Source organism: Oryzias melastigma, linkage group LG18 (assembly GCF_002922805.2).
Source record: "Oryzias melastigma strain HK-1 linkage group LG18, ASM292280v2, whole genome shotgun sequence".
NCBI lineage: Eukaryota > Metazoa > Chordata > Actinopteri > Beloniformes > Adrianichthyidae > Oryzias > Oryzias melastigma.
In genome coordinates this window covers 9,333,889-9,342,357 of record NC_050529.1, presented here as the reverse complement: position 1 = coordinate 9,342,357, position 8,469 = coordinate 9,333,889, and the positions used below count along the sequence as shown (strand labels likewise).

Sequence of the window (8,469 nt, the reverse complement as noted above, 5' to 3'; positions counted from 1 at the left end):
ACAAACGCTAGGGATTATTGTGGATGAAAATCCCAGTAGATGAGCTGTTTCTGAAATACCCAATCATCTTTCTGCCCCATTCTGATGCTCAGTTTGAACTGCAGATGGTCTTGACCATGTTTACTGAATGCATTGAGTTGCTTCCATGTGATTGGAAGCTTGCATTAACCAGTAGTAGGGCAGATATTCCTTATAAAGTGACCATTGAAATCAAAAATCTATTGAATCGTTTGTTAGGTCTAGGTTCCAAATATAGTTAGTAAAAGTCCCCAAATTTCCTCAAATATCGACTTTTATGGACGCTTTCCAAAGGAAGAAAAGATAATATTCAAACACAGTTTTTATGCCTGGAAGTAAGAAACATATAAGGATTTTTTTTAATCTATTCAAATTACAACTTTCATACCCCAGATGACTGAGATCGACTGTCAAAACACCCAGAAGACTGGTCTCACTTCTATTAAATCTTCATCCCAATCCACAGAGCAAGCCTCGGATTTTCTTCCGTCATTAAAATTGCTGGAGGAGCTGAAAGGAGGAGCACAAACTCTGCTCAGCTTTGTGTCTTCTTTGCATTTTTGAGCGTCTTTAATGGGACGCTCCGCCATCCACCGCCTGTGAATACTGCCCAGCTTTGCTGGCGAGGCAGATTCAAAGAAACAGTGGCGAGCTTACCCTTGACAAAACCGCCTTTTGGGGGAGGGCAACATCTGTGGATGATGGCAGGCTCAGCAATGGCCTTAGAGAGACTTTCATTGATTAGGCAAATGGGGTAGTTTTTCCTCCAACAGGCCCCATGGTGGTTGCCATAAGTGGGATTAGCAGAGGAATACTCAAAAAATGAGGGATGCACCTGCTCCACGTGTTCTGACACAGAAGGAGCGGAGACCAACAATGTATATTTGTCCTCTGTAGAAGACATTTCTAAACCTGAATATCATAAAACAATTGCAGATACATGAATGGATTCTTTTTAATATCTAAGGAGGACATTTGGGGCTATCTGGGAATTGTAGTTTTGGTGTATTAGAAAAATTTGGACTGAAAATCATTTATTTCTCTGGTAGTGTGAAGAATCCGAGGAAAAGGGTCCAAACTAAACTCTGTGGTTGGTGGACGATGTGTAGAGCAGAAGTCGTGTTTTTCTTAAGAAATTTGGAGGCGGGTTGGAAGATGGTGCAGTGGTCAGCAATTAGCTAGGCTGCTTCAAATCCCAGTTTGGATCTTTCTGTGCGGAGGTTGCATTATCCCAAGGTACTCTAGTTTTCTCCCACAGTTCAAAAACATGCTTCATAGGTTAATTGGTGACTACATTTCCTCTTGGTGTGCTTGTGTGTCAGTGTATCGCCCGGCAACAGACTGGTGACCGGTTTAGAGTGTATCTCACCTTTGCTCGAATGGAGCGTCGGAAAGGTTCTAGCCTACACATTCTCACTCCCAACTGGTCACATACGGACATATGGTTCGCCTCACTTTTTGACGTTTTGGGTGTCCCCAACTCGTTGGTTGCGGTACCTGACACGGTATTGGACAAGGTACCTGTCATAGGACCAAATGCAGTACTGGACATTAATGGACACGGTATCTGATGCAGTACCGGATGCAGTACTGGACGAGATGCTAGACGCGTTACCGGACACCGTACTGGACGCAGTATCAAACACAGTACTCGACAAGATGCTAGACACAGTTCCGGACGCGGTACTGGACGCAGTACTAAACGCAGTACTGGACAAGATGCTAGACGCGGTACCGGACGCGGTACTGGACGCAGTATCAAACACAGTACTGGACAAGATCCTAGAAGTGGTACCGGACGCGGTACTGGACGCAGTATCAAACACAGTACTGGACAAGATGCTAGACACTGTACTGGACCCAGTATCAGACACTGTGTCTGACACAGTACCGAATGCAGAACTGGACGTGATACCAGTCGTGGTACTGTACTGAATGCAGTATTGGACATGGTACCTGACACAGTACCGAAAACAGTACTTGACATGATACCAGACGCAGTACCGGATGGATTACCGAATGCAGTACTGAAAGTGATACCAGACATGGTACCAGACGCAGCATTGGAAACGGTACCTGATGGAGTAACAAACAAAGTACTGGATGTGATACCAGACGCGGTAACGGACACTGAATCGTCACTGGGTTAGGGTACCGGTTTGCGTCTCGAGGGTTGAGGACCCCTAAATTTCTGTCACTATCTGTGCCCCGGTATCAAGCATCCTTGGACCGGTACCGGTTCATGGACCGGAGGTTGGGGATCCCTGATTTAATGGGAACGTCAAGCACGTCAAAAAATGACAAGTTGGGGACACCTAAAAAATCAAAAAGTGGCGTCCATTAATGACGGGTTGGGAGAGAGAATGTGTCGCTCCAGCAACCCTAAAAGGGAGTTGCCAGGTTTTGAAGACAAAAAAGGTGGAAACGGTTCTAAAGTCTTCAAATCAGAAGTTCAGTCCCAAGACAAATTAGGCTTTTGTGTTATAAAAGACAAAAAAATCCAGTCCGGGTCAGAAATGAATTGATTAAAGAGCTGTAGTTTCAGTCACATATTCATAAACGAGTCGTTCGACGTTTCCTACCTCAATTTAGCTTGTATAAATGAAACAATGGCTCTGATTACTTATGAATCGCTCTAAAGAGTCAATTCTTCTGGATGCCATTGTTGATTTCATTTAACTCAACAGGATTTGGCCTTGATAAGGCAGCAGAGTACAAAATGATAATCCCTTTCCGTTTCATGTATCCCCTGCAGGAATGTTTCGGTGTGATCCCCTTTGATTCGGAGCGCAGTAAACACAGCACCCTTTCTGCCTTTTGGTCATATCAGTGGCAGCTTGTTTTTTTCCCGGATGCGACTTTACGCTTGTCCAATTATTGTGATTACATCCATCCATGCTGCTCCACGCTCCGACTCGCCGGGTCTTTTGGAAATAATAAATGTGGGATTTTGCAGTGCAGTCCATGTGTCAGCACTGGAAAAAAGAGGATTCTTGTTGCTTCAGTGGGAGCCAATTGAGTGTGAATTTTCAAGGTAGGAGGATACTGAGCTTCAACCCTCATTAAAATGACACCGAGCATGAAGAGATGACCAGGGGAGTGTTGCCGTGGAGCATGACCTTAAAGCAGACTAAACAAGGGAGGCTCTTTCTTCAGAAATGTAATGAGATGATAAAATTTCACTGGTTGTCATTTGTCCAAAGATTAAGATGAACTCTCCCTCATAAACCGAGACGGCTTGAACAACACAGACTTCCGCAGGAATCGTTTAGAGTGAACGCCAACTGAGCGGATCGTTTTTTGGAATTCATTTCCACATTTTTTTAAATAATCTCAGCCCTAATTATCTCAAAGAGGAACAGAACAAAACTGTAACGTAAAATAATACATATAGCCACTGCCTAAATGGGGCTTATCATCATTTTTGTCAATTATTGTGTAATTAATTAGTAATTCTTAAAAATAATTATGTAATTAGAAAAAAAATAAAAATAAAAGTGAAACAATCCATTTTTATTTAGATCATTTCAATAATACTCAACAAATCCAATTAATCAATCGATTTGTTTTTAATTGACCTCTTGTATTTCCTTTTTAACCAAAAATCAACAAAAAAAACACACACTTTTTGTTATTTTTTAATTTTAAAATTAACTTTGTTCATTTGAAGTTACTGGTTGTATAAAAATTTTTTTTTTTATTGCCAAACAGAATTGGTTTTAGAATGGACTAGTCACAAAAAAAAAAAAAAAAAAAATCAAATTGGTGAAATTGGAAAATTGAATGAACTGGTCGGCTGTTGAATCTAAAGTGAATTGGTAAAAAGAAAAAGCCAATAAAAAAATTCAACTTAACGAAAAATGTAAAGTTTGGACTTTTTTTTAAATACGACTTTATGGCAGATTATTCCCCTCCACAAAATGTCCAAAACTAAAATTAAAAAAGAAGTTATTCCCCAGTCAAGCCATTTGGGCCACTAGGGGGCAGTACACTGCAGGGAATTCGAATATGTCATCATATACCATATGAATTTCAGAAATTTTCCCCCTAAATCTAGTAAAACTCCAGAAAGAGTGCCTTTGGCGTCAGGGTACAGCAGAACTTTGTTACAAATACTTTTAAAAACAGCTGCAGTGGATGCAGTTTTTTTTTTTTTTTGGTAAGACTTTAGTATAAGTTCTGTTTATTTGGATGAGTGTGTAACCATAAAGCTTTGTGGTTTTTGTGTTAAATATGAGTTTAGCTGTGGTTTCATGAGTTAGCTCTACCAATCGAAATGGGGTGTAGCACAAGTGGGGGCGGAGCTCCATCTTAATTCTTCTTTAATGGAGGAAGTTAAGGATTTTTTTGACCCGAAGGAAATAAGTTAATGATGTTAAGGTATTTAGGGTTTGAAATTAACTGTAAAAAAATGGAAGAGTATAAGTTTCATTTTTTTAAAATGTCACCTTAAATTAATTAAATTGACTTAAAGACAGACTTCGGACTAAAGAACTTTTACTATACATCACCATTCATGTCATATTTGAAACACACATTTCTGAGATCTCCTATCTCATTAGAACAATCAAAACATTCTGTCAGTTCTTTGATGTAGTGGGCTTCATGAGGTTAAAAGTCCATTTTTGTGTGTGAGCTTGTGCGTTTCCTTCATTTTGGGTCTCCGCTTTGAGTTCATGACGAAGCAACTGTGAGGAACCAGCTGGTTAACAGGAAACGAGGAGCGAGGAGAAATGAGTGCGCCGAGCTGGCCAGAAAGGGAAGACACGGCGAGATCAGCCTCTGCCAGAATCAATTTCCCAGACCTCGAGTTCATTTCATCAGTCAGCGCGCAGATAGTGGCACACACGCCACAGCTTGGCTTGGACTCTGGCCAAGCTCACACTAATGTCCACCTCTGCTTTCCTTCCTCTCCCTCTGCCCGGGTACAAATGGGCCGCGGGCTGCAGCTCTTTCACAGTCGGACTTTTCCCTGTGATCAAAGTGGAACATTCCAGTAGTGATTCCAGTTAATGACCAGCACGCCCTTGTGCGGCTGAAACTTTACTTTTCAAGGCACTTCATCGCAGATTTGGATCGAGATCACCTCACCGCTTCTTTGATTTTCCTTTTGTGTCGCTCGGATCTACTTACTGAAACTTTTATCCCATTTATCCATCTTCTACTTCTGTTGGGTTTGAGTCAGAGTCTCAATAGAGAAGCTCTATCCTTGGCTTTGGAGTTTTTACAAGAGTATATCAAGTTTTTCGACTATGGTGTGAGGCCTTCTCCTTGATGTCATTCTTAACTGGCTTTTCTGATGTTAAAGGGTCAAATCTCTAGTCTCAGTTGCTCCTGAGTGGCTGAGCTGTATACCATATTTCTGAAAGAGACCCCCAAAACCATAATAAATAAATAAATTTACTGGTAAATTGAGACTCTGGCCTTTTGACTAAAACTCCTTTCAGTGCAACAGATTTACACACTTGTGTATTAGTCCATCCATTGACTTCCAAACAGGAAGTACTCGCTTCCTGGGTCAAAAAGCCAATATCTCATAGACTTCTGTTGAGAATTAAAACAGTAATTACTCAGAAGCAGTTATTTATAACCATTCTTCCTCTGATGCCTTTTTTAACATATTCTTGATAATCCTATTAAGATATCCAATCAGATGCCTCAGTAACAGTGGGTGGTCTCATGCCCAACGTTCAAATTGTTTAATTGACTGATTTTCCTGAGCCTGCTTTTAGTGGAAGGGGGTGTGGCTTATTATTTATTACTCATTGGCGAGAGTGGTTGCCATAGAAATGATGACTCAGACCGACTCGGACCAATTTGCAACTGAATTGGCTAGTTGGAACCGGAAGAAAGGCATTTTCTTTGGGTGCCAATTCTAATAGACAGTCATTGAGTCTATCACAAGCTTCTTTTAACGCCAAAAAATCTGGATCTCTGGTCCCAAGATATGGAGGCGAGGCTAAAAGCTAAGTTAAGTTGCTATAGCTAACAGACTCTCCCAGTTTTGGCTTCAGTAGGTCTTTGGTGACGCAAGGGATGATGGGTTCTTCATGTCTTATACAGTCGTCCCTCAACTATAAGTTAAGTTATGCACTAAAAATAACAGGTGACATCCAGGAAGTAGAATTATTGATATTTCTAGGCAGTAAAACTCTCCACTACACACTTGTACACTTTTCTGAAACAGATGTGAACAATTTTATACTTTCTTTCTTCTTTAAACTCAGAGTTCAAACCTGCGTAGATAAATAAGTCCACTTTTATAGACAAAGATCTGATCAGGATCGAAGACTTATTTAGCTTTAGTAAAGGGAAAACATTCTGAACAGGAGACGAGGCACATAAGAGATTGATTGACAATAGTCTACAGCCAATCAGGACACAGAACTCAAGAAAAAAAACATGAAAAATTAGATCGAGGGAGCGCTGTATATGTGTTTTTCCACGCGGTTGTTGTCAATCAACCTCAGTACAACCACTTTACCTCAGGAGACCCAAACAGAAGCAATAGCCCCAAACGTTCCTGACATCATTTAAGTGCATAAACCCCTTTATTTCTCTATTTTAATTGAGAGTTCAAATATAGTCTGGATGGGACTTTCCAGATGACCACCTGTTCCCCGTCCTTCAATCAGTACTACTAATGCCTGACACTTTGTTTTGTAGTTTTTGTTTTTTGCTGTTTTTCCTCTTGGAAGGTTCAATCTCTGATGACTTTTGATTGAATAGAATTCTGCCCTTTAATGCACAATTTGTCAGGAAAAAATCAATTTGACCCTTAATCGAAAGAAAAGGTGACGGCTTTCATGAAAAAGACATGACATTTGAAACCCGCCGTTTCCAACTTGATTGGCTTTACGTGTGCTTACATATAGATAAGGAGTAATATGGGCTTTTTCTTAAGGTTCCATTGACATCATCACAAGTTTAGTGTCTTTACTCCGAAAACGATGGCCTCTACAAAGGAAGGAAAATAAACACAAAGAAGCAAAAAGTGTCTTTTATGAAGCGAACTAACAGCCACAGTAAATACTGAAGCCACTAAAACTTGAATAGAGTCAATGAAAGGTTTAAGACCCATTAAGAATTAGAAAAAAATGACTCTTGAAGTGAGTATGAAATGTCCTTCATAAAAACCTGTCTGGGCTGATGGTATAAGCTTTATAAAAGCACCAATTTTTGTATTTTATGCAGTATAAAGCACACCTTAAAGCCTTAATATCTCTAAAAAAAAAAACAACAATGCACCTTATAATCTAGAGCACCTTAAATATGGATTCAATTTAGTTGTATTTACGGATTTCTATAAGATTTTGAGAAGTACATGAGGCTCTCTCGAAACGTCAGTTTGTTTTTTTACAAATTGCTAACAAAGTTGGTGTTTTATGGATGGAAATTGCTTCATCTTTGGTCTTCAGTTTAGTTAGCCTCCGTTCCACTTCAAACTAGACTCTAGGATCATCATATTTTGCATTTTGTTCATCAAGAGCCTTTATTGACATGTTTGCTGGTTAAAACCACCAATTTTTAAATCACTTTTCACACAAATTTTGGAACGCTGAGGCAAATTGGACTAAAAGTTGACAAAAAACATGTGGAAAATCAGATTATTTCTTCTGTTGTTGACTTCTTGTTGCTTTCTTACACCCATGAGGCAACCTTCAAGTGGAGAATCGTTTGGCGGAATAATTCCTGAGTTTTACGTCTGTCATCTTGGTAAGAACACAGTAACTTACATCAAAGAGGTGTTCCATCAGAGCAGAGGGGTCAACAGCGTACAGCCTGAGGGCAGATTTCTGCTCTCTATTCGAAGCGTTTGACTAAAACTACAAGTTTAGCAGCAAAAACATAAACTCGATCCGGCATTCTCTGACATCTCATCAACATAAGTCCACCACTGACACTAAAGAAAAAACAGGTTGTTTGCATAAAAAAAGTGTTAAATTCTCTCTGTCACCAATGGACTGCACAGTTTCCATGGTAACATGACCCTCAGCTTGTTCTCTGAAGCTACAAAGCTCCTTTTACAATATACCATACCTAATACACCCAATCAGATGACATGTCCTTATTGCGTCACCGATTGATTCTCGTCGGGAAATAGGATGGATCAATAATAGCTAGGAAAATGTGGTAGAACTTTTTGGGATTATCATAGCGTGAGTCCATATCAATCCAGTGATGTTGATGCATTTAAGATGCAAAGATGATGCTTTTCTGTTAGCTAGTCCCTAAATAGCTTTAACAATAATTCAGACATTATTGTTTTTGAAATGTATCGTAGTACTACTTTAGCGTGGCAACATTTAGATGCTAATGTTGAATCCAAATTCCATTATACAACAAAATATATAGCATTACCTACGATAATGCAAGTGTTAATGGTATAAGCTGAATCTAGACGCTAAACATGCTCAAGCCAATAGCTGAAAACCCTGAAACTAATAGCTA

The 8,469-nt window shown here is 39.8% G+C and overlaps 1 protein-coding gene and 1 long non-coding RNA gene across 10 annotated transcripts in view; one reads left to right on the top strand and one right to left on the bottom strand.

The window, feature by feature from the left end:
• The window catches only part of LOC112155936, a 12,438-nt gene extending 4,385 nt beyond the window's left edge, over positions 1 to 8,053 (bottom strand). The window contains exon 1 of the long non-coding RNA XR_002920885.2: positions 7,755 to 8,053. This is a non-coding gene — a long non-coding RNA (uncharacterized LOC112155936). The remainder of the gene's footprint in view (positions 1 to 7,754) is intronic.
• Positions 1 to 8,469, top strand: part of LOC112155935 (adhesion G protein-coupled receptor L3) — a 315,029-nt gene that overhangs the window by 229,737 nt on the left and 76,823 nt on the right. The gene's annotated exons all lie outside the window — the stretch shown is intronic.